General features: G+C 36.3%; 1 long non-coding RNA gene across 1 annotated transcript in view; it reads left to right on the forward strand.

The window, feature by feature from the left end:
• Positions 1–1,659: 1,659 nt before the first annotated feature.
• The window catches only part of LOC132536949 (uncharacterized), a 130,758-nt gene continuing 105,060 nt past the window's right edge, over positions 1,660–27,357 (forward strand). Inside the window, exon 1 of the long non-coding RNA XR_009548475.1 lies at positions 1,660–2,004. This is a non-coding gene — a long non-coding RNA (uncharacterized LOC132536949). The remainder of the gene's footprint in view (positions 2,005–27,357) is intronic.

The raw sequence follows: 27,357 nt of genomic DNA on the forward strand, positions 1-27,357 counted from the left end.
GGAGTTCTGATAGTGGGAACTGTGTGGAGTTGTATGCTTCTTATCTTATGTTTTTGTCAATGTTTCCTTTTTATAAATAAAAAAAGTAAAAAAAAAATAAATAAGTGAATAGATTTTCTTGGATCTTGATCATTTGTGACATGAAACATTTCATAAGAATCAGGGCATGGAACTGCTCACAAGAACCTACCTGTTTATGAGCTGATCCATACAGAGTGGGTATAATGACTCTGTCTACCCCAAAGGAAAGTGGAGTTGGGTCAGATACAGATGCATAGCTTGTTAAAAATACTCCAGACTTTAGGTTCATGATTAATCAACAACTTGTTTAGCTATATATGTTAACTCTCTTTTCAGCCACCAGGTTCCAGATAATAGCAGGATGCCGACCAGACTTCCCTGGACAGACAACCCTACCAATGTATCCTGGAGCTCCCATTCCCCAGAATCCTGGCCCACTAGGGAAAGAGAGAGATAGGCTGGGAGTATAAATCAACCTGTCAATGCCCATGTTCAGTGGGGAAGCAATTACAGAAGCCAGACCCTCCATCTTCTGCATCTCACAATGACCTTGGGTCCATACTCCCAGAGGGTTAAAGAATAGGAAAGCTATCAAGGAGGGGATGGCATATGGACTACTAGTTGTGGGAACTGTGTGGAGTTGTACTCCTCTTATTCTGTGGTTTTGTCAGTGTTTCCTTTTTATTAAAAAAAAAAAAGGCTCTTCTTGTATATTTGAGAATGCAGTGGAAAATCTGCTGAACCTCAGAAGCGTGCAGACCAGAAAACTTTTGCTAGAACCTGTACCTTGAAAGTCTTTATAGAGCAGTCACAGGTGTTACACTAGGTGATGTTGGCTCAACAACAAAAGTTACATTAAGTGACCAAGCACAGACAAATACTATCATTCAATTCATTCATTTATTTTTTTAAATTTTTATTTTAAAAAAGGGAAACATTGACAAAAAACATAGGATAAAAGGGGTACAACTCCACACAATTCCGACTACCAGAACTCTGTATCCCCATTCATTTATTTTTAACTAGAGCACTGCTCAACTCTTGCTTGTGGTGCTGGGGCTGAACGTGGAACTTTGGAGGCTCAGGAATGAAAATCTTTTGCATAACTACTATACTGTATCCCAGTTCCTACTATCATTTCTTTTAAAACTCTAATAGGAAATATACAAAGAGAATCCACAGAAGATGCTCAGGAATGTACAGAATTAGAGGACTCAAACACAAACAAAACTAACACTGACTTCAGTGAAAAAGTGACAAAATAATAGTTGTAGATTGTTGTTCAATGCTGGCACTTAACCAATCCAACCTAATTTCTTTTTTTATTAGATAGAAAAAAAAAACAGAAACAGATAAAGAGAGATAAAAATATAACAGCATCAAAACTTCCTACAATGCAATGGAGACCAAGCTTGAAAGTGGATGATAACATTGAAAAGGAAGTGCTAGAGAATGTTTCATCCTCTGAAGGATGGCTGGACAATATACTCTGTTACCCCTGAATAAAATGGGTCCTGATATTTGGGCAGTTTGGAACGTTCCAACTCATGACCACAGAATGTGAGCTCAGATCTATAGGGATGCAGAGGTTACATAGGCTCCTAAGCTGAATATGGGCCCCAGATCACATCAAATCAATGGAGTTTACAGCCAACAATAATTATACCCCTTTCCCATATTTGGGAGCTACTCTCTTCCCTGATCCAGCTTCTGGTCTTTTTCTAGCCATGACATCATCTCCCCAGACAATAACATGGATCCACCTGTATATCAGATTTCAGGTTCAGGGAAAAAAAAAAAAAACTAGTATAGTCACGGGCCCTTTGGAATATAACTAAAATAGGCCTACTAGCTATCTACAAAATGGAGGACAACCCCCCCCCCCCAACTCTCCATCTGCAGTATTCCAGCCTTTAGGTTCATGATTAGTCAACAACTTGTTTGGCTTTATATGTTAACTCTCTTTTCAACCACCAGGCTCCAGTAGCTTCTATGATGCCAACCAGACTTCCCTGGACAGACAGCTTCACCAATGTGTCCTGGATCCTTGCTTCCCCAGAGCCCCACCCCACTAGGGAAAGAGAGAGTTAGGCTGGGAGTATGGATTAACCTATCAGTGCCCATGTTCGTAGGGGAAGCAATTACAGAAGCCAGACCTTCCACCTTCTGCATCCCACAATGACCTTGGGTCCATACTCCCAGAGGATTAAAGAATAGGAAAGCTATCAAGGTAGGTGATGCAATATGGAGTTCTGGTGGTGGGAACTGTGTGGAGTTGTACTCGTCTTATCCTATGGTTTTGTCAGAAAAGGAAGTGCATCAGTGTACAGGCCTTCTCTCTTCCTCCTTTTTCTTTTTTTTCCCTCTCCTCCTCGTCATTGTACTAGTCCTCCTTATCCTCTTTGTCCTCCTCGTACTCCTCCTCCTTCTTCTCCTCTCTCCTTCTCTCTCTACTTCTTAAGTATTCCCTAGAATAAAAGCTCAAACTAGATAGTTTTAGTAAGTTTATAAGACCTTAAAAGAAAAACAAATACCCTACACAAAGTATTCCAACAAAGTTGAAGTGGAGCAAACATTCCTAAACACAATATGAATGTAGCATCACTCTGATGCTCTAAGAAGGAAGGAAAGAAAACAAAAAATAAAAGATCTACAGAACATTATCTTGGATGATCATTGACACAAAAATCCTTAAAAACTCTTGGCAAATAGAATTCAGCAATACACAAAATGAATGACCATTGAAACAATAAAGATTACTAATGGCCTATTAGAGATTTAAATGTTATTTACTTTGTAGAAGAGTTCACTTGTTACTGTTTTTCTCCAGGCTGCTTGTAGGGCACAATAAAGACTATATAGTGGACTATTAAAAAATATTTTGTTCTACCAATTAGTATAAATTTCTGATATGCATTAATATTCATAAATCAACCAAATACAACAAATTTTTAAAAGACAGATAAAAAGATAAAAAGGAAAGACCACTTGTTTATATCAATAGCTGCACAAAAAGCACTTGATAAACACTCATTTATGATAAACATAGGTATAAAAGAAACATTTCTCAATATAGTAAAGGCCATATGCAATAAAACCAAGACTTATTCTGTTAAATACAGATCAATCAGATGTTTCTTTACTCAAATCTGGTACTAGACAAGGATGTCCATTCTATCCACTGCTCTTTAAAATGGTCTGAAAAATTATTCTCAGAGGAGTTGGACAATAAATGAATCTTAAAAGATTCCAAATTGAAGTGAAAGAAGTTAAGCTATCACTACTGACAGATGACATGATAATGTAGCTAGGTAACCCTAAAAACTCCACCAAAAAGCTGTTAAAATCCATCAATAAATTGAGTAATGTGACAGATGCAAAATCAGTATACTCAAAACTGTGGTATTTCTAGTCACAAAGAGCAACTTAGAGCAAAGTAATGTAGGAAGCAAACTAATTTACAACTTAAATGAAAAAGATAAAATATATTTGAGTGAATCTATCAAAGAAGTGAGAGATTTTAAAATTAAAAAGAAAGACCTTGTTGAAAGAAACAGGGTGACATAAAGAAATGGAAAATATTTCTGATTCACGGAACATAAGAATTAATATTATTAAAATAACCTACTAAAAACTACTTATAGTTGTGATGCATTCTGGCCTAGAGCACACTAACATTTGAACTGAACATATGGTCCAAAAATTCATACATAATCACAAAAGAATGCGAATAGCCACATTAAAAAAGAAAGAAAAAAAATAAGACTCATACTTCCTGACTCGATATATACTACAAAACAATGGTAATGGAATAAGCATGGTATGAAAATGGGAATAAAAAGTATGGAATAAAAATGGGAACTCACACCAATGGAAAAGGATAGAGAACTCAAACATAAAACTACATTTCTATGAACATCTAAAATATGTCTAAATAATCAAATATTTAGTAGGAAAAAGGCTATTTTACTTTCTCAAATCACTTTATGGGAAAAGGGGGGTTGTTTATGGTTCACAGTATAATTGTTGACATGTAGCTATATTGTCTTGTCTCCCTGTGATAGATGTCTGCAAAACACTCTCACCTCAAACTTTGGTTACTTTTCACCATCATGCAGTAGGCTCTCAAGGGTCCTTTTACCCTTATCTTTCTCCTCTTTTCCCATAATTCTTTGTTTTGGTGTAATTCATTACAATTAGTCCAAGTTTTACCTTATGTTTTCCCTTCTGTTCTTCTTTTTTAAGTCCCACTTATGAGTGGGATCATCTAGTATTTATCCCTCTCTTTGGGCTTATTTCACCTAACATGATTCCTTCAAGTCCCATACAAGATGAGTCAAAAGAGAGGAAGTCATCATTTTTATCAGCTGAGTAGGATTCCATGATACATACAGACCACAACTTTCTTAGCTATTCATCTGTTATTGGACATCTAGGTTATGAGGACATATCCAAAGGAATCAGAGACATACATCTGAAAAGAACTTAGTAGCAACCTTTGTAATAGCCCAGACTTGTAAGAAAGTCTCTTTAATAAAAAATCTCTTTCCCTGATGTTAAACAAAACAAAACAAACAAAAAACACCAGATAGTCACATGCAGAAAATAATACTAGATCATCAAATAAGATCATGCACTAAAATTGGCTCAAAATGAATTAAAGACCCAGATATTAGACCTAAAATATAAAATAAATATAAGATAATATAGACAAAATACTTCAGGACCTTAACATTAATGATATATTAGGGAAGTCAGCCCCATAAGCAACGGATAACAAAACAAGAAAAAATATATATATATATATAATGTGTGTGTGCAAGAGAGAGAGACTAAGTCAGATTAAGATACTTCTATGCATCAAAAGAAAATCTCATAAGAATGAAAGTCTACTAATTGGATGATCCAGCTAATTTATAGTGAGGGAAAGGTCCTGTAGAGGCCCATAGGAGGGTTTGGGATGATGTTCCTGACGGAAGTGACCAATGATGGTGAAAAGAGGAGTCTATTTGAGGTATTGGCCCATCATATCTGTGTGGGATTCCAAAGATTCACTGACAGGGCTTCAGATGATGGAGTGACCTAGTATTGACAAAAAAGGTCATCATAAAGAAAGCTATTCTCTAACCCTTATAACAGCTTTTGTAGTTCTTTCTTTATCTGATGAGATTAGACTTTCTTCCAGTTGTTTAATCTGCTAACGTCCATGTCTAGTGGAGAAGCAATTACAGAAGCCAGAACTCTCACCTGCTGTACCCAATAAATAATTTTGGTCCATACTGCCAGAGTGGGGAGAAATTTCAGGAGAAGATGGCCACAGGGCTCTGAACTCCAATTCTCTCAGGACCCGGAGAGAGAAGAGATTAAAGGAAGGGCATTCAGAAGCAGTTATAGTATAGGTGTGATTCAGAATGGAAGAGAAGACAGGACCACAGAAAAAATGGGAACACACACACACACACACACACACACACACACGTATTTATTTATAGAAATAATATCGAACCCATATATATGACCTTGGGGAGCCAGAGATTCAAACTGGGATCCTTAATGCAATCTAAGTTCAATACTGCTTCAGGGCCTCTCAGTTTGGGACAATGCAATGGAAAAATTCAGAGTTAGAGCCAACATCCTATATAAGAAAGATATTAAATAGTTGCAGGGTCTTTCCAGTTACTACAATTCATTCCAGGACTCACCCCTCAACCCCACACTCAGATTTCAGGTTTTTTAACAAATTATTTTACATTCTTAGTCTTATTTTCCCACATTTAATAAAGAAAATACCCAAAACAAATTCCTATAGGAGCAAAGAAAAATGAGTAGGATAGACTGGGACTGAATTTGCATGTGTATACCAGAGACTACTTTGAGGACATAGATGTGAAAGCAAGTTGACAGCAAAAGACAGATAAGAGATGGGCCCCAGATCAGATCAATGGGGTTTACAGCTAATGGTATTTATATACTTTTCCCATTTTGGGGAGCTACTCTTTTCCCTAATCTGGCTTTCTAGTCTCATTCCCAACTCTGACACCATCTCCCCACATAATACATTTAGCCCACCTGAATGTTAGCTGTTGGGTGCAACCAAGAATTAATAAAAACTTGGACTATACCTAAAACAGACTTCCTAACTTTTCCCAAAGTAGAGAATCCAAATATCATCTGCTTTATTCTTACCTTTAGGTTCCTGATTACTAAACAGTCTTTCTGCTTTGTATCTTAAAGCTTTTCAGTCACCAAACTACAGATGCTACTGTGACACCAACGTGACTTCCCTGGGCAGACAGATGATCTCACCAATGAGTACTAGAACCCCACCTCTCCAGACCACTGTCCGACTAGAGAAAGAGAGAGAGACAGGCTGGGGGTATGAAAATACCTGCCAATGGCCATGTCTACTGGAGAAGCAATTGCAGAAGCCAGCCCTTCCACTTTCTGCACCCCATAATGATCCTGGGTTTATATTCCCAGAGGGATGAAAAATAGAAAAACTTCCATTGGAGAGGTTGGGATGGAGAAATCTGGTGGTGAGAATTGTGTGGATTTATACCCCTCCCATCCAAGGAATTTGTCATACATAATTAAAAAATGGAAAAAGAAAAGCTCAAACATTTTACTTTGCTAAAATAGCTAAGAAATGCCCTCACGTAGACTTTGCTAGTCTGGATCCTATTTCATTGTACAGCAAGACCAAAAAAAAAAAAAAAAAAAAAGGTCTGTTTATATCTAGGTAACTTTGGTTGGCAGAATAGATACTTTCGGAACCATGTAATTAAACCTACAATGATATTAATTTCTAAAGCAAAGTTGAGGTCTAATAGATAAGATATTAAAACTAGCTATAACTATTATTTCCTTATAGTCAATATCTTCTATAAAATATCATCAAGCTTGACATACCTTAGAAAATAATGCTTATTTATTTATTTACTGCTCCCAGGGTTATTGCTGGGGCTCAGTGCTACACTAGGAATCCACTGCTCTAGGCAGTCATTTTTCCTTTTGTTTTTTCCCCTCCTATTTTATTTGAAAGAATACAGAGAAACTCAGAGAGTAGGGAGAAAGAGAGAGAAAGAAAGATAGATACCTGCAGACCTTCTTTCCCAGTCCTGAAGTGTCTCCACTGCAGGTGAGGAGTGGGGGACACAAACCAAGGTCCTTGTATGGGTCTTTGTGCATAGCACTAGGTGCACTTAACCAGGTCTGCTACCACCCATTCCCCCATATGCTTTCTAAAGCAATAGTTCAGAAATCTTTAGATTTCACACACACACACACACACACACACACACACACACACACCAATAATCTAATAGAATGAGCCAGAGTATATATGTATGTAATACATATATACATATATACAGAGTATATATGTATATAAAATTAATAAGGCAAAAAATACTCAGTACAGTTTCATCTAGTAAATGATACTTTAAAAATTAAAGGAGTGACATTATATCAGAATTCTGGACAACTAGCAAATATTGTCCTGTATGAATTTTAATTGCTAAAAGTGGGTGAAAATTCACCACCAATTAACATATTTGATGTGAAAACAAAGAAATTTATAAGAAAAGCCACAACATGTAGCACATAGACACAACTGAATAATAGACAGCTGTTAAATGGTGAAATGCTACCATTTGCAACAACGTGGACAAACTTATCATACTACATTACATAAGTCAATCAAAGAAAAATAGGCATTATGTGATTTACTTAACTCATATAATAAAACAATAATGTTGGGGAGCTGCAGTGTACCTGGTAGAGCACATACATTACAGTGTGCAAGAAAAGGTTCAAGACCCCAGTCCCCATCTGCTGGAGGGATATTTGCTAAAAGCCTTGTAACAGATCCGGACCTTCCCTAGAAATCCCTATCAGAAGAGCTGAAGCCCGGCTGATTCCATAGAAGCCACTTAAGCTGGTATACATTTACATTAACTGTGAACAGGTTCTGTTCCTTTTTTTTTTTTTTTTTTTTTTTTTTTTTAGCAATGGATTGAATTTAAATTACTTAATCCCAATCAGTCCTGATAGGGATAAATATCCTTCTTCTTTTTTTTTTTAATTATCTTTATTTACTTACTGGATAAAGACAGCCAGAAATCAAGAAGGAAGGGGGTGATAGGGAGGAGAGAGACAGAGAGACACCTGCAGCCCTGCTTCACCACTCATGAAGCTTTCCCTCTGCAGGTGGGGACGGAAGTTCGAACCTGGGTCCTTGCGTGCTGTAACGTGTGCTTAGCCAGGTGCGCCACAGCCCGGCCCTCTTCTTTGTTTTTAACCAGAGCAGTTCTCAGCTCTGGCTTATGGTGATGTAGGGGATTAAACCTGGGACTTTGAAGCCTCAGGCACGAGTGTCTCTTTGTATAACCATTATGCTATCTACCCTTGCCCAAATGTCCTTCTTATATTAGAAGAATTATGTTCAACCAAGAGAGAGTCATATAAATTAGAATATTAATCCATTAGCTATTGCAAAACTTTATTTTACTGAAGTAATATTGATTTCTAAGCAATATATGATATAGAGGTATAATTTTTTACCTCTTCTCAAATTGTGTTACCATATGATGTCTGCCACCTTCATTTTTACTTCACTATTTTGACTTACTACTTCTGAAAGTTTTTAAATATATTTATTGCCTCCAGGGTTATTACTGGGGCTTAGTGCCTGCACTACAAATCCACTGCTCCTGGAGGCTATTTTTTTCCCTTTTGTTGCCCTTGTTTATCGTTGTTATTATTGTTGTTGATGTTATTGCTGTCACTGTTGTTAGATAGGACAGAGAGAAATTGTGAGAAGAAGGGCAAATAGAGAGGGAGAGAGAAAGATAGACACCCACAGACCTGTTTCACCACTTGTGAAGTAACCCGCCTGCAGGTGGGGAGCCAGGGGATTGAACAGGTATTTTTATGCTGGTCCTTGTGCTTTGCACTATGTGCGCTTAACCTGCTGCGCTACCACCCAGTCTCCTTAAATGTATTTTTATGGTATTATATATATATTGTCATATAATCCACAAATATCAATATCTTTATTTTTTCTAATTTGTATCTCATTTATTTCTCTTCCTTACCCAATTGTAATGAATAGAACTTAACAGTACTACATTAAACAATAGTAATGAGAATAGACATTTTTGTATTATTACAGATCTTAGAGGGAAAACTTTTAGAATTTTAGCACTGGACATAATGTTATCCATGAGCTTGTTACATGCAGCTTTTGTTACATTATTTCTATTCCTATTGTATTGACAGCTTTAATCATGTATCAGTGTTGAATGCTGACAAAAAAAATTCTCTGAAGATTGTACAGAGTTCTTAAACAAGTAAAAATGGAAGTAAGTACCTTATGATCCAATAGACACTTAAGCATTAATTAGAAGGGACATATACACCCATATGTTCATAGCTGCATTATACGCAATAGCCTAAGAGTGGAAGCATCCTAGAAACTCATCAAATGACTGGCTAGAGAAGTTATGGGATATATATTCCATGGAATACTACTCCACAATCAAAAAAGATGATATTGTGTCCTTTGGGACAAAATGATGGAACTGGTGGTGATTATGTTTAGTGAAATAAGTAAAGAGAAGAAAGAAAAATACCAGATGGTTTTACTCATATGTGAATTTGCCAAAAAAAAAAAAAAATCAAAAGAAAACAGACACAAGCAAACTGTCATAACTATGGCTGTAAGAACTATAAGAACTATGGCTGTTATCTTTGGGAGATGGGAGGGTGAGGATATAGGACTTCGGTTGTGAAGCTATACATTGCAATCTTACAATTTTTTTTAAAGCCTTCTTTTTTTTTTTTTTTAAAGTATCTTTATTTACTGGATAGAGATAGTCAGAAATCAAGAGGGAAGGGGGAGACAGAGAGGGAGAGAGAAAGAGAGACACCTGCAGCCCTGCTCTACCACTTGCAAAGCTTTCTCCCTGCAGGTGGGGACCAGGGGATTCGAACCAGGGTCCTTGTGCATTGTAACATGTGCGCTCAACCAGGTGCGCCACCACCTGGCCCCACAATCTTACAATTTTATATCAACATATTAATAACAAATAGAATTTAAAATTTTTCTCTCGACATACTGATATAATCATGTACTTTGTATTTTTCCTTTTGTTGATATGGTATATTACATTAAATTGCTTGCAAATTCTAGAACATTCTCCTCTCCAAATGCCATTAAATGATAATACATGCATTTTTATGCATTGTTAAATTTAATTTTCTATGATCTTGTTTAAAAGCCTCACTTTTGTGTTCACTAAGCATATGTGTTTGTAGATTTTTTTAGGTTCTTGTATGTTATCAGAGAAATGTTGGTCTCATGGTAGGGGTGTGGGCTAACTGGTAGTGGGGTTTGGTTTGTTGGTAGGTGTGGTGTAGTAACATATTTTGAAGAGGTGCACAATTGTACTTCTAAAATATTTATAGTCTTGTAAACCAAGGTAAGCTCAAAACAAATAATATTTTCAAAATTTAAAAATCAGAGCCTCTTAGTCTTTTTTTTGGAAGAGCTTGATAAATGTAATAAATATGCCTTTTTGAAAAGCTTAGTAGAATAAAGACATTTTAATCAGAATAAAATAAAGCATTAATCTGTTTGCTTTGAGAAATAACAGTAACACTGAGTAGGGAAATTAAAATGCAAATTCCCTATAGAATAACACAAATAAGAAGGAAGTGTATGTTCAAAAAAAATTTCTTGACAAGAAACAATCAGATGTTTACATCTGGTTAAATTACCAAACGTAAATGTATCAAGTAAAACTGTACACTGACAAAAGGGCCTTTTGTTGGCATCTTTAAATAACTCAAAATTTCCTCTATAACACTTACATCTTTATAGCTGATAAATTCAATCCCAAATACATTTCCTCTCTTTGAATATGCTAATCCATTTGGTACAGTATAGTCCCAGTGTTGCCATGGTAAAAGTAATTTTCGTTCTTTTAAGTGAATTCATGTCTACAAAGATTCATTCATTATTTTCCTTATGTTTTAACTCAGAAAAATGAAACATATTATATCCTTCATTTTCTTGTTCATACAGGAACTTTTTGCAATTCCCCAAATACTGACAATAGGTTATATTACTTCTCTTAAGCACATTGCTTAACACATTCCAGTATTTTAGATCGATTGCTGAATCATGCTAGCTTTCATTCAGCTCTTATATCTTCTACTTGTGACAAATAAAGTATTATTTACAATGAAGGATTATTATAATGCTTTAATGTTTCAACAGTATTCACAGAATACACAAAAACTGATTCACAACATTTCATTCAAAATACTGGTACCCTTCCCTTGACTCACTAAATCTTGATTTTTTAAATGTCAGCAAAGGATACATTTTTCAAAGATGTAAAAAAAAGTCCCTGAATGATAATGCAAATAACACTTTTAAATGTAGCTATATACTTCAAAGAAGTAAGAAAATATTCTTCCACTTTAAACAAGCAACAAGACACTGAGTGAAACATACCTGTTACTACACAATTGTCAGACTACTAAAAAATGCACCACCTATTTCACATAGCAAGTCAAACTACTAGAAATCAAAACAAAGGAAATGCCAATTCTTTTTTTTTTTTAATTTAAGAAAGGATTAATTAACAAAACCATAGGGTAGGAGGGGTACAACTCCACACAATTCCCACCACCCAATCTCCATATCCCACCCCCTCCCCCGATAGCTTTCCCATTCTCTATCCCTCTGGGAGCATGGACCCAGGGTCATTGAGGGTTGCAGAAGGTAGAAGGTCTGGCTTCTGTAATTGCTTCCTCGCTGAACATGGGCGTTGACTGGTCGGTCCATACTCCCAGTCTGCCTCTCTCTTTCCCTAGTAAGATGGGTCTCTGGGGAAGCTGAGCTCCAGGACATATTGGTGGTGTCTTCAATCCAGGGAAGTCTGGCCGGCATCCTGATGACACCTGGAACCTGGTGACTGAAAAGAGAGTTAACATACAAAGCCAAACAAATTGTTGAGCAATCATGGACCCAAAGCTTGGAAAAGTGGAGAGGAAGTATTAGGGAGGTACTCACTGCTAACTCTAGTATACTTCTGCTTTCTTACTTTGGTGCCATACTCCAAATGTTATGCATGTAAAAAAAAAAAAAAAAAGAAGTAGAAACGCAAAGCAGAAATTGACTGAGTTTGGAGGAAATGCCAATTCTTTGAGATTTCTGGGGCAAAAAAATAACCAGCTTTCTCTTATTTCTCTTCTTATATTGATTTAAGAATGAGCGACAAGACTGTAGGATAAGAGGGTACAATTCCACACAGTTCCCACTACCAGAGTTCCATATCCCATCCCCTCTATTGGGAGTTTTCCCATTCCCTATCTCTCTGGGAGCATGGACCCAGGATCATTATGGGATGCAGAAGGTGGAAAGTATGGCTACTATAATTCAGTCACCAAGTTGCAGATGTTGCCATGCTGCCAACCTAGCTTCCCTGGCCAGATGACCTCACCAATGTGTCCTGGAACCCCACCTTTCCAGAACCCTGCCCTGCTAGGGAAAGATAGAGACAGGCTAAGGATATGGACTGACCTGCCAAAGCCCATGTCCATTGGTGAAGCAATTCCAGCTTTCTCCTAATCTCATTTTCTTCATTGACAATAGAAAATAAAAACTACTACAATCCCCATTAACTGAGTATTTGCTATTGTTTCTATCTTTTTGGTTTATCTTTTTTTTTTTTCTTGATTTATTTGGATAGACAGAATTGACAGGGAAGGAGAAGACACACACACACACACATCTGTGTGTGTGTGTGTGTGTGTGTGTGTGTGTGTGTGTATGTGTGTGTGAGAGAGACAGAGAGAGAGACAGAGAGACAGAGAGACTTGCAGCACTGCTTCACCATTCCTAAAGCTATCCTCTTACAGATGGAAGCCAGGGGCTTGAACCCAGGTCCTTCTTCATGATATTTTGTACTTTCAACCAGGTAGGCCACCACCGAGGCCCCTCTGTCCTATTTATTCATTCTAATCATAGAGATGAGAAAGGATGTAATATTCAGGTTGTCTCTTCTATCTCTTAATAATTTTTTGGCATATATACACAATTAAATACTACTCGTCTATTAAGAATGATGATTTTACCTTCACCTCATCTTGGATGGAGCTTGATGGAATCATGTTAAGTGAGACAGGCCAGAAAAAGAAGGATGAATATGGGATGACCTCACTTATGGACAGAAGTTGAGAAATAAGTACAGAAAGTGGGAAACACAAGTAGAAGTTGGATTGGTTTAGTTTGGTGTATTGCATCAAAGTAAAGGACTCTGGGGTGGCTGGGTGGGGGGTCTTTCAGGTCCTGGTGCATGATGATGGAGGAGGATCTTAGCTGGGGTGACAGTGTGTTACAGAAAATTGAGAAATTTTAGACATATCAGCAATCATTAATCTCCCCAATTAAAAAAAGATAAAGGATGCTATCAACTTCTGAATCATATTTTAATCTTCAGTTTTAGAACACAGTCACCAATTGACGGTAATAAAACAAGCCCTATTCTTATATAATAACTGTGCTAACCTTATAATTAAAAAAAAACTAAAAAGGATATTTCTATACAAACCAATGATAGCTTGACACCACTAGAAACTTGTTTTTTAATTTCAAAATATTCAGCACATGACTGGTCATCAGATTTTCTGAACAATAGAAATATAACATGGTCAGGGTCTGGGCTGGGCAGTGATACAATCAATTTAGCACACACATACGAACCACAAGGCCTTGCACAACAAGATTTTGGGTTAGAGCCCCCACTTTCCACTTACAGGGGGTGGAGCAGAGACATTTCTCAAGTGGGGAAGCAGGTCTGCAGGTGTCTATCTTTCTCTCTTCCTATCCCCTCCTCTCTCAATTTCTTTCTGTCCTATCCTATTAAATGGAAAAAATGGCCACCAAGAATAGTGGATTCATAGTGCAGGCACTGAGTCTCAGTGATAACCCTGGAGGCAAATAAAGAAAGAAAAAAGAAATATAACATGGTCTTCTGATAGATGTTTGATTTTCATGACAAGAGACATAATGATTGATATTTGCATACATTTTATATTGCAATGCAATGTTATAAATGAATTACAGTGAAAATGGACTTTAGATAGTTATATCACATTAATCTACTAAAGATAATAGCTTAAAGATACAGATAAAGTATCAGAGAATTTAATTTATTCAAAAATATAATAGTTTATGTCCATACTACCCTGAGCATGCCCAATCACATCAAAACATTGCCTAAATTATATTAATAGCTATAAACATATTCTTAAACATACATGCAGTTATGTATATATATATAATAATTTAATTAATTTCTAGTTAGAAACAAAGTGACACAGAAAAAGTGAAAGAAAACACAGCACCAAAGCTTTCTTTGGTGGAGAGGGGGCCAGTCTTGAACCTGAGTTGTTTTAAATTCCAATTAGACTGTGTGATATACTATCATTAATATAAAACATAACTACCAGTCTTTTGAACCTCATAAACCTAATTGTTCCAGTTACTATGTTGTAAAACTGGTGCTAGAGAGATGTAACTTATCAATTAGACATGAATTAGAAACTCTTATGGAGTCGGGCGGTAGCTCAGCGGGTTAATTGCACGTGGCGCAAAGCTCAAGGACTGGCAAAAGAATCCGGGTTCAAGCCCCTGGATCACCACCTGCAGGGGAGTCCGCTTCACAGGCAGTGAAGCAGGTCTAAAGGTGTCTATCTTTCTCTCCTCCTCTCTGTCTTCCCCTCCTCTCTCCATTTCTATCCTATCTAACAACGATGACATCAATAACAACTACAACAATAAAAAACAAGGGCAACAAAAAGGGAAAATAAATAAATATTAAAAATGTTTAAAAAAAAAAAAAGAAAATCTTATGAGAATGTTTCACTAATACTAGGAGCTGACGCTGAAAGGTCACATTTTAGAGAGAAGCCAAAGAAATAATTGTAGTTCATTTATAAAGAAGTGCAAGTTATATATAAGATAAACTATGATGCAAAACATCAAATGTATATTATATTCTGCATTTCCTATATAACCTCTACCACAAAATACTCTTTTCTAATTAAGTCCTTCACATCCTGTTCAAGATTCATGATAGTTTTTAAATGATAACTCTATGACTGTTGTCCTTGGTAGTCATTTTAAGTAATAAGACAAAAAAGTTGGTTGACTTTTTTATTTATTTTATTTATAAAAAAGAAACATTGACAAACCATAGGATAAGAGGGGTACAACTCCACACAATTCCCACCATCAGAACTCCGCATCTCATCCCCTCCCCTGATAGCTTTCTTATTCTTTATCCATCTAGGAATATGGACCCAGTGTCATTGTGGGATGCAGAAGGTGGAAAGTCTGGCTTCTGTAATTGCTTCCCCAATGACCATGGGCGTTTACTGGTTGGTCCATATTCCCAACCTGCCTCTCTCTTTCCCTCGTGGGGCGGGGCTCTGGGGAAGTGGGGCTCCAGGACATTTTGGGGTTATCTGTCTGGGGAAGTCTGGTTGGCATCATGGTAGCATCTGGAACCTGGTGGCTGAAAAGAGAGTTAACATATAAGGCCAAACAAGTTGTTGACTAATCATGAACCTAAAGGCTGGAATAGTGCAGATGAAGAGTTGGGGAGTCTCCATTTTGTAGATAGTTAGTAGGCCTATTTTAGTTATAGTTATAAGGGCCAGTAACTATACTAGGTTTTTTTGTTTTTGTTTTTTTCCTTGAGTCTGAAATCTGATATGCAGGTGAATCCAAGTTACTGTCTGGGGAGTTGGTGTCATGGCTGGGAAAAGGACCAGAAAGCTGGATCAGGGAAGAGTAGCTCCCAAATATGGGAAAGGTATAAATATTGTTGACTGTAAAACCCACTGATTTTATCTGATATGAGGCCCATAGTCATACTCAAGAGCTTATGTGACCTCTGCATCCTTGTAGATCTGAGCTCACATTCTATTCTGTTGGTCATGAGTAGGAACATTCTACCATTGTTGATCCAAGTTGAGGGCAAGGTCCTATGAGGGTCCACAAAGGGATCTATTCTGTTATTCCTGATAGAGATGACTGGTAATATTAGGGAGAGGGATTTATTCGAGGTCTAGGCCCATGATGTCTATTTGGGAATCATAGGACTCCCTGACTAGGGCCCCAGCTGATGGGGTGGCCTGATAGTAAATAAAAAGTCCATCGTTAATGTATGCCAGTATCTTGCCCTTATTCAACTGTCTCTATCCAATAAATAAATAAAAATATAATAATAAAAATATATAACGGGGGTATAATTCCATATCTTTTCAACCACTAGAATTATGCGTCCCCATTTCCTCCATTGGAAACCACGTTAGTTCTCCCAAGAGCAGAGATATGGGTTAGGGTGTCTGTCTGTCTATCTACCTACCTATTTTTTATACATTGAACATAGGCCTTTTATGTGATTCTCTTAGTAAAGGCATACAAATCTTTGAAGCATACATAGTTCCAGACAGTATGAATTGTTAAAAGAAAAAAAAAGTACTAAGTTGGATACAGAAGAAACCACTACCTTATTGTCTCATGAAGCTTTTCTGGAGGTGACTATTTCTGCTCATCACCCACCACAAAAGAAAATATACCAGGTACATTTATATTTTGTGCTCCATTTTTAGCTGCACAATTCCCAATCTCAGCAGAATATTTTCTTTTCCCATTATTGTGTTCCAAGAATATATTTCAGTGTTCCTTCTTGTATAATTGGGGTCTCCACTTAAAATGTAAATTAACATATAGTGATCAAGTTTTCTTATTTTTTTTAATTCTCTTGAATGCTATGTATAATGTTTGTATACAAAACATGTACATGTCCAAATATGCTACTAAGTTTTCTAATGAGCCAAATTGTTACTGAATATTAGAATAAGAATCATTCCCTACTCAGTTTAGAGAACTTAGTAAAGTTAGGAAATGCACCTGTTTTTATAAAACTTCAGAAATATGAAATCAACTGTGAGAAAATGAAATAAAACTAAACATCTGTACTTCTTTACACCCTCCAATAATAAATAGAAATCCCGGGGAGTCGGGCTCTAGCGCAGCGGGTTAAGCGCAGGTGGCGCAAAGCACAAGGACCGGCATAAGGATCCCGGTTCGAACCCCGGCTCCCCACCTGCAGGGGAGTCGCTTCACAGGCGGTGAAGCAGGTCTGCAGGTGTCTATCTTTCTCTCCTCCTCTCTGTCTTCCCCTCCTCTCTCCATTTCTCTCTGTCCTATCCAACAACGACAACAACAATAATAACTACAACAATAAAACAACAAGGGCAACAAAAGGGAATAAATAAATAAAATAAATATTAAAAAAAAAAGAAATCCCATTCACCTTAATAAATTCTAATTCAGCTTTGAGTAAAACAAGCCAGTATATCCTATGATGGTGGGTATTAGAGTTAGGGCTGGGGAAGTTGATTCTCTACCAGAAAGAGGAGTAAGAGCAGGAATAAAAGCAAAATATCCTGGAAATAATTCAAGTTTTTAAATAGACCATTAGCAAACATGCAGTGAGGCAGTTTCAGAAATGGGTGGATGGAACTTGTTTTGATTAGGGGCTGAAATCAAACAGTGAGATCGATTCAGGCATTTGAATACCCCAGAGCCAATTGATTGGATCTTCTTTTTTTTTTTCCTCATATGTAGCTGTTTCTTTGTGCTGATGTAATTAGCTTCTGTAAGATTTTATAATCCACAGATTTTTGATCCTTTCAAAAATATGTTTTTTCTACTGGAAAAAAAGTGCTGTGGTAGTAGGGAAAGAGGGCCAATGAGAATCCATATAATTCTATAACAGCACTGTATATAAAAATATGCTTATGCAGAACCTAAACATTTGTAGAGTAGTCACCTCAATATTATTCTTTTTTCTATAAACCTAATGGCTATATTTAATCTTACTAGTAATAATCCTATGACAGATCAAGATTTAAATTACTGAGTAAAGAAGATGTATGGAAGAATATTCTACTTAACATTTCTTACATGACTGAAATGGAAACTGGAGCAGGCCTATGAGTCAAGACAGATGGACCAAAATTGAATATTCTTCCCTCCTAATATGCTGTCCATGTGATATTTTAAATTAAAGACATCACTTCAGTTTTAAAATTCAATCATAATACTGCAAAAGAAATAAAGCATTAACTCTGTATAAATGGAAGGTATTTTGAAGAGATTATCTCCAAAGCTAGCTCTCTTTTATTAATAAAAAAAAAATAATCAAACAGAGACAGGAGATAGCTCCTCTGGTACAGCACACACTTTACCATGTGCAAGCACCTAGTTCAAGCCCTTGCACTACATGGTCCCACCATGCATAGGCACCCAGGAAAAGGTCTGTGAAAGTTGTTTCTCTGTGTACCTCTGCTTCTCTCCTTCTCTGTCTCTATCTAAAGATTAAAGAAAGTTTATATCTGAGATAAACTTTGTAAGACTACAAAGCGATATAAAAGAGTTTTCTCCTAGTTCAATCTGTTACTGTTATTTACTGCACAGTCATGTTTTTGAAGTAGATCCTACACTTAACATGTGCATGTATATCATCTCTTCTTTTCAACGTAACTGCTCTCATCTACGCCACTAAAACCTTCTTCATATTTTACAAATTCTATGAATATGTCCAGTTTGACTTTTAGTTCTATCATCTAAAGATATACATGGTTATGCCATTGCCCCTACTTGAACTTCTTTCTTCCTCTGACTTGCAGATCAAGGCCCACTACACAAAAATCTTTGCTCTTTGCTTGTATTTCTTACACTGAACACTCATTCTCTGCCTCAAATTCAGCTTTTCATTTTTACAATTTACCATTCAAAAGTAAGATTTATCAGCTTTTGTCCTCAATTGCCTTTTTCTTTCTTTTCACTTTTCTCTGGATGATCTTATGTATAGATATACTTGCAGATTCAACACACATACCTTAAACAGATCATATAAAAAATACATTTAGCATACTTCCTCTGAAATTTTTACTGTCACAGAATTTTACCTCTTATGTTTCCAACCACAGCCAAGAACCAGTGGCCCAAGAAGGGATTCAGCGACAGAGCTCACACAATACTAGGAAACAGAAACCCAAGAGTCAACTTGGAAAGCAAATATATATTTAGCATTTAGGATGAAAGTTGCTCTTTCACATTTATCTTTAAGCTGTGGAAGGGATCGAAGTTCCTATAACAAATCAATAATACTTGTAAATAAGTTGTTTTCTTATAAAAATATTTGTCAGATTCTATTGAGAAAAGAACTAAAAACATTATTTTAATTTGACTTTAGATTACTTTATGCAGATAGAATAAAAAGAACAGAAGAAACAGATTATTAGAGCTGGCACTTATCCCTTTTAAAAGAAAAAGTCTTAACTATATAAACCAAATAAGTTTCTGTGTAAAAATAAGATTGATTTCATAATACATGACTGATTTGTATAGAGTATAAAGATTTATTATCATTAGAAGTTATTATCTCAGGAAACTAAAGATAAAGCCAATACTTTGAAGATCATTAAATCTTGGCATAATTTGAGTATTAAAGGCAAGGTGATTTCCTTGGGGTACTGGAGCATTTATATTTTTGGGCACTCTGGAAGTCATTTGTCTGGCATTCTTTATTTCAGGATAACAAAATAAAACAAATTATCTTTTTGGATTATCTCTGCTGAAGGCCTGCTAAATGCGTGCTACTCTACATTTGATTACAAAGTTTTGATTTGCTCTGTAACTATGATCAATAAAACCAAGGCAAATGAGAAATGAAGCAATAAAGGTTTATAGTTAACATAATAACTTTAGAATGAAGGCATTTCATCCAAAGGAAACATAAGACTTTGACAAATGATGGGAAATTAAGGTAGTAATTTATGATTAAAATTAATTAGTGTTTTAGTGTAAGTAAAAGTGAATTATATTAAATTAACTTTTGTCACTGCTGGGGCTTAATAATTCTGGGCTGACTCAACAGAAAGAGACAGGAGAGAACAGGAAAGATACCACAGCACTGAAGCTTCCCCAGTGAGATGGGAGTTGAACTCAAAACCTGGGTTGTGATCTTCTTAAATTATGCCCCCTCTGAGGTGAGCGACCTTGCTGATTGCATTAACTTTCAGATTATTAGGAAATGATAAAAACAAATTTTCATTGATTTTTGTCCTTATAAAAGGATAAAAATTCTTGTTCCCTTCTAAAGGCAAATTTCAAAATAAATCTAGATACACGTGATTCTAAACCATTCCCTCAAAACTGAACTACCTGGAAACTCAACAAAATACAACCAGGATCTCTCCAGAATCTCACTAAACTATAGCCATCAAGTTGAGGATACTACTACAATTTCATCCTTAACTCCCTTGGCAGATGATCTCCTCAATGTATTCCAGAACCTCACCTCTTCAGAGCCCTACCCTACTGGTGAAAGATAGACAAAGGTTGGAGGTATGGATCAACCTGTCAACACACATATCCAGCTGAGAAGCAATTACAGAAGCCAGAACTCCCACCTTCTGCACCCCTAAAAGTATTTTGGTCCATACATCAAGAGGAATAAATGTTAGGGGAAGATGACCAGAGGGTTCTGAACTCGAATTCTGTCAGGACCCGGAGAGATAACAGTAGAAAAGAAACAATATTTGGAAGTAGTAATAGGTGTGGATGTGACTTAGAAAGGAAGAGAAGGAAGGACCATAGAAAAAATGGGTGGGGGTAGGTGGTTGGGATGGGACACAGTCTTTTGGTGGTGGTAATGGTGTTTATGTACACCCCTATTAAATTTATACATATAAACCACTATTTAATTAATATGAGAGGGGAAAAATTGATCATATGTCTAGAACTTCTTAAAACACAGACTGAGTCTTTTTAATACATACGCTGTCTTTGATATGTTGACTCTCTCAAAAGCCTAGACCAGGGAGAAAGAAGCAACTGGTAGCACAGCTATATACAAGATGCTGGGTATTATACAGCAAACCCTAAAAAAGGGGGCTTTTCAAAGTTAACCCAATCACCAAATAATGTGATGATAACAATAACTATCCATTGTCTTCTTGAACCCTAAGACAGCAGGAATCTCACATTTCCACTATAGAGACTATATTTCCCCCAGTCCTGGAACTTTAGGGTGGGGCCCACTTTCCTGCATGCTTCTCTCAATACAAATCAAATAATATTGCATTCACGGATCGCAACCCAACCAATGCAGTGAGTGCCACCCTACCATGCTTCACTTCAGACTGTGTCCAGACACTTCAGGTGTGGAATAAAACCCTTTAGCTTCATCATTGGGGTGAGACCTTTCCTTTCATAGTATTCTCTAATTCCATTCCAGGTGTTCCACTCCCCAATAAAGTCCCCAAACCTAGATATAGTCCAGGTCCCCTGAGATAGAGCATATGTTCATACGTGCCCATAAGCTAGGGAAAAATATATACCTGAAAGCTGAAGTACACAAGAGCCTGCAGGGAATACCCCCCAACACTTCATCTGCACTATTCCAGCCTTTAGGTCCATGGTCTTTCAACAATTTGTTTGGCTTTGAATGTTAACTCTCTTTTCAGCCCCCAGGTTCCGGATGCCAGCAAGATGCCGACCAGACTCCCTTGGACAGACGACCCCACCAATATGTACTGGAGCTCCACTTCCCCAGAGACCCACCCTACTAGGGAAAGAGAGAGGCAGACTGGGAGTATGGATCGACCAGTCAATGCCCATGTTCAGAGGGCAAGCAATTACAGAAGCCAGACCTTCCACCTTCCACCACAACGACCCTGGTTCCATGCTCCCAGAGGGATAGAGAATGGGAAAACTATCAGGGGAGGGGATGGGATATGGAGATCAGGTGGTGGGAATTGTGTGGAAATGTACCCCTCTTATCCTATGGTTTTGTTAATGTCTCCTTTCTTAAATAAAAAAAAAGCTCAAAAGAGAAAAAATGGGAATGAATATATATATATATATATATATATATATATATATATATATATATATATATATATATATATATATATTAGTCAACCCATACCTGTGATCTTAGGAGAACTAACACATTTTCCAATGGAGGGAATCAAGACACAGAACTCTGGTGGTAGGAAAGGTAGGGAAAACCACTTTTATCTTATAATTGTATAAATCAATATTAAATCACTAATACTTTAAAATAAAAAACTGAACTGTCCTCTCTCTAGTTTTTGTAATTGCAAAATGAAGTCCTATTTCCAGAATATTTAATAAATCAATGGAGACTTTTAAAATTTTGCATAGAAGATGAGAAGTGGGTTAGAAAATATTTTTAAAACATTTATAAAGGACATGGAAATAGCTTACCTGGTCAAAGTGTTTGCCATACCATACATGATGACCCAGGATCACACTCCGGCAACACATGAGAATACCAAGGACAGCACCATGGAGGCTGCATGGATAGGGTAACTCATTTTCTTTCCGGCTCTAGTCTCTCTCTCTCTCTCTCTCTCTCTCCTCTCTCTCTCTCCCCAACTTTTTTCTTTTTTTCCAAATGCCCTCTTCAATCTCCTCCTGTCCTCCTTCTCTCTACTTCTCTCTAGCCTCTTCTTTTCTCCTTTCTCCCCTATTCCCTCTCTCTGCTACTTTTCCAAGTTTCAAGAAAGCGAAGAATCAAATATCTTTAATTTGTAGAAATAACTATTAATGTAATATTTTTATTAGCACATTCATTGATGGAAACATTAGGGCATATCTAAGTGGATTTGTGCTTTTACAGGGTAGGAGATATAACATTTAAAAATTTTTAATTGGGGGATTAATGATTATTAATCAACAGTAAATGCAGTTGTTTTTACATTTGTAAAAGGTCTCAATATTCTGCAAAACACTCTACCTTCTGCCTAGGTCCTCCTCCACCATCATGCACCAGGACTTAAAAGCACTTCCCTCTCCCTAGAGTCCTTTGGAGCAATACACCAAACCCAGTCCAAGTTCTGCTTTGCATTTCTCTTTCTGTTCTTATTTCTAAACTTCTGTCTATGAATGATTTCCTCCCATATTCATGCTTCTCTTTCTGGCTTCTTCCTCAACATGATTCCTTCAAGTTCCATCCAAGATGAGATTAAGAAGGTGAATTTACTGATTTTAGTAGCTGAGTAGTATTTCATTATGTAATATACATTTTTTAAGTTAGTCTGCTAACAATGAAGTAATATTTTAGACAAAAATGTTCATCTATTGTGCTTGAAATAAGAATTAACATTTGAAGATATGCATGCATTGGTAGTTGATATGTGTGATAAGACATTAGCTAATTAGTTAAGTAGTTGGTTAATTAGTTAAAACACAGAGACAAAGAAAGGGGGGGAATCACAACTTCAAATCTTCTTTCATTGCAGTGGAGACTGGGTATGAATGCAAACCACCTACATAGCAAAGCAGCACACCATTCAATTTTGTTATTTTTCTGTCTTTACACAATTTAAGGGGAGGTAAAATTTTTCATGAAAAAATAGTCTTGTAAACCAATAATACTCGGTAAAAAAAAATAAAGGAAAACATAAAATGTGCTATTTATGATACCTATAATGAAATTGAGTTTGAAAATTTCTAATAAATATGCAGAAAAAGGTTAAATGGTTGATAATGAAATTATTTAGTCTAAAATTTAAATGAAAAGAGCAAAAATCAATGATAACTCTAGGATAAATGAAAAATTTCAAGTATGGATGAGAGTATGTCAAAATTACAATGTAAAAACCTGTAGTCAATATGCAAATAAACACTCTCTTGGTAGCAATTTTGTAGATAAAAGATGATGCTTGAGATGCTTTATTTTTTCATCTGAGTGTTATATTTTAGAGAGATTGATTATTTTAACAAGTGTTATAGCATTCCCTTGAATTCAATACCATCTTGATATGACATTATTTAGTCACTAGTAAGCTCAAATAAACATAAATATGGCCCCTCAATGTTATCTTTTTTTCTTAAAGCCCCATAAAATTCACTAAATACAATAAATTGTTTTATAAATTTATTTCAGTAATTAAATTCTGACAAAAATGTTTTTCATAAGTTTTATACTTATTGTTTATTACTAAATAATCTAGCATGCACTGATTATATAGAATACCTTAAGAGTATCAGGGTGGGGGGGGTGGGATGGGACACAGTCTTTTGGTGTTGGGAATGGTGTTTATGTACACTCCTAGTAAAGTGTAATCATATATATTACTAGTTAATTAATATGAGAGGGGGAAATTAATTGTATGTCTCGAAGTTTTTAAAAAACAGACTGAGTCTTCTTAATATATAGGCTGTGTATTTGATATGCGACTCTCTCAAAAGCCTAGATTAAGTAGATCAGAGGCAACCAGTGGCACAGCTATTTACAAGATACTGGGTACTATACAGCAAACCCTAACAAAATGACTTTTCAAAGTTAACCCAATTACCAAATAATGTGATGATAACATTAACTATCCATTGTCTTTTTGAACCCTAAGACAGCAGGAACCTCACATCTCCACTATAGAGCCTCTACTTCCCCCAGTCCTGGAACCTTGGGATAGGGCCCACTTTTCCGCATGCCACTCCCAATCCATATCAAATAATATTGCATCAGCCGATTGCAACCTAATCAACGCAACTATTGTCACCTCAACATGCTTCAGCTCAGACTGTATCCAGAGACTTCAGGTGTGGAATGATAACCCTTCAGCTTCATTACTCGGGTGAGACCTTTCCTTTCATAGTATTCTCTAATTCCATCCCAGGTGGTTCACTTTCTAACAAAGTCCCAAAACCTAGATATACACCAGGTTCTGTAAGAGCGAGCATATGTTCACACATATCCATAAACTAGTGCAAAATATATACCTGAAAGCATAAGTACACTGGAGTTTGCAGTGAGTGCCCCCCAAAAACTTCCTCTCCACTATTCCAACCTTTGGGTCCATGATTGCTCAACAATTTGTTTGGCTTTGTATGTTAACTCTTTTTTCAGTCACCAGGTTCCAGATGCCATTAGGATGCCGGCCAGGCTTCCCTGGAGTGAAGACCCAACCAATGTATCCTGGAGCTCTGCTTCCCCAGAGACCCACCCTACCAGGGAAAGAGAGAGGCAGACTGGGAGTATGGACCAACCAGTCAACGTCCATGTTCAGTGGGGAAGCAGTTACAACAGCCAGAACTTCCGCCTTCTGCAACCCACAAGGACCCTGGGTCCATGCTCCCAGAGGGATAGAGAATGAGAAAGCTATCAGAGGAGGGGATGGGATATGGAGATTGGGTGGTGGGAATTGTGTGGAGCTGTACCCCTTCTACCCTATGGTTTTGTTAATTTATCCTTTCTTAAATAAAAATGAATAAATAAATAGAGTATCAGGGTAGCAAAAACTACCATTTATTGACTTTTCCTTCTTTTAGTATTTTTGTTTTTATTTTATTTATTTAATTTGGGTAGACACAGAGAAAAAGTGAGAGGGTAGGGAATGATATAAAGGGAAGGAAAGTGAAACATATCCAGCACTATTTTTACAACCTGAGAAGCTTCTCATTATAGGTGGGAACCTAGGTCTTAAACCTGGGTTCTTGCACATTGTACCATGTGCACTTTATTAAATGTGCCTCTACCCAGCTCTAATTGACTTTTTCTTAATGTGTTTTTCCAAGCATAGAATCCAACACAAAATGATAATTTAAGGTCACAATATATAAACACAGCAAGTAAATAAAATTGCCCCTGCAACTTATTAACCTGCAAGTTACCATTTGAAAAATAAAATAATCTGAGGACTATGAATACCAAAATCATTTTAAAAATGTATCTGAACACCATGCAGTTATGAAAAATTTAGAGTCTCCCTCACGTAAAAGGTGATAGAATACTTTTATCTCACTAAATTATTTATAAATTTTATGTTATAGAACTGAACATGTATATTTAAGATTAAAATATTTCAGTGTTAAAAGTATTATTTTAAAATAATCAGCAATAAAAATAAAGTAGTTATCAATGGATTGTATAATATGTTTACCATAGTTTCCCTGAAAAATATATCCAAACGACAGAAAATATTAATTTTCTAGAAACATACTGCTTTAACCTCTATATATTTACTATATTACTAAAGTTTTATATTAGCCATTAAATTTTAAAAGACAATATACATTTGTATTTGACAAATAAATTTGAGTCCATATGTTAATACATATTCATTCTCTCATATTGCCATCTGTTTCCATACTTATATGGACATTTGTATATGAAAGATAAAACAAAATTACATGTTTAAAGAATTTGTTTAATGATAATAATTACAACAAATCCCATTTTATGTGAAGACAGTTTTTCTTACAGTCTATAAAGTGATTTTCCCTAAGTCATTCAAATTAATTCAAACATAAAAGATTGTTAAAATTAGTATAGCATGCCTTTACATAATATATACAAAGTGTTAGAAACTTTTGTTTCTTCATGTCAGTGTCCATGTATGTGTATGCACATGGAATAGATTTTTTTCTGCTTGAGAAAATGTATGCTCTCAATTATAAAATAAAATGGTAATTCACCAAAACTGACAAACTCATTACCTTTCCTAAAGGTAATGGTGTAACAGAAATATGTTATTATTCTTTCAACAATTTAACAACATAGAAAATAATCTGCATTCTACTCCAAGTATAAATTCTGGAAATAGTTTACAATAAAAACATGAATATCAAGGAATCGTGAATATATTTGTGTACTAAAGTGTTACATTTTATTTTTAATTACATTTATTTATTAGATAGAGCTAGTCAGATATCGAGAGGAAAGTGGGTGATAGAGACAGAGAGATACCTGCAACCCTGTTTCAACCACTCGGAAAGCCTTACAACTCTGTAGGTGAGACCACGAGGCTCGAACCTGTATCCTTGCACATTGTAACATGGTGCTCAACCAGGTCTGTCATCACTCAGCCCCTTACATTATATAATTTTATAGTTTTCTTTATTAGAGAAATATATTTTTGCTGTATTTGGATCTTTTGAGAACTGGTTTGAAGTTTGGCAATATTGACTTCAATTCTAATAGTATTCAAGAATATGTCTTTTCTTCAGGAGTTTTGATCATAAAGTAAGATGTGATGAATATCTTGCATATTTTTCTTCTACAGAATATTGTTAAGGGGGCTGGGTGGTGGCACACCTGGTTAAGTGCACATGTTACAATGCTCAAGGACCCGGGTCAGGTCCGAGCTCCTAGTCCCCACCTGCAGGGGGAAAGCTTTGCAAGTGGCGAAACAGTGTTGGAAGTGTCTCTG

This window comes from Erinaceus europaeus, chromosome 2 (genome assembly GCF_950295315.1).
Source record: "Erinaceus europaeus chromosome 2, mEriEur2.1, whole genome shotgun sequence".
NCBI lineage: Eukaryota > Metazoa > Chordata > Mammalia > Eulipotyphla > Erinaceidae > Erinaceus > Erinaceus europaeus.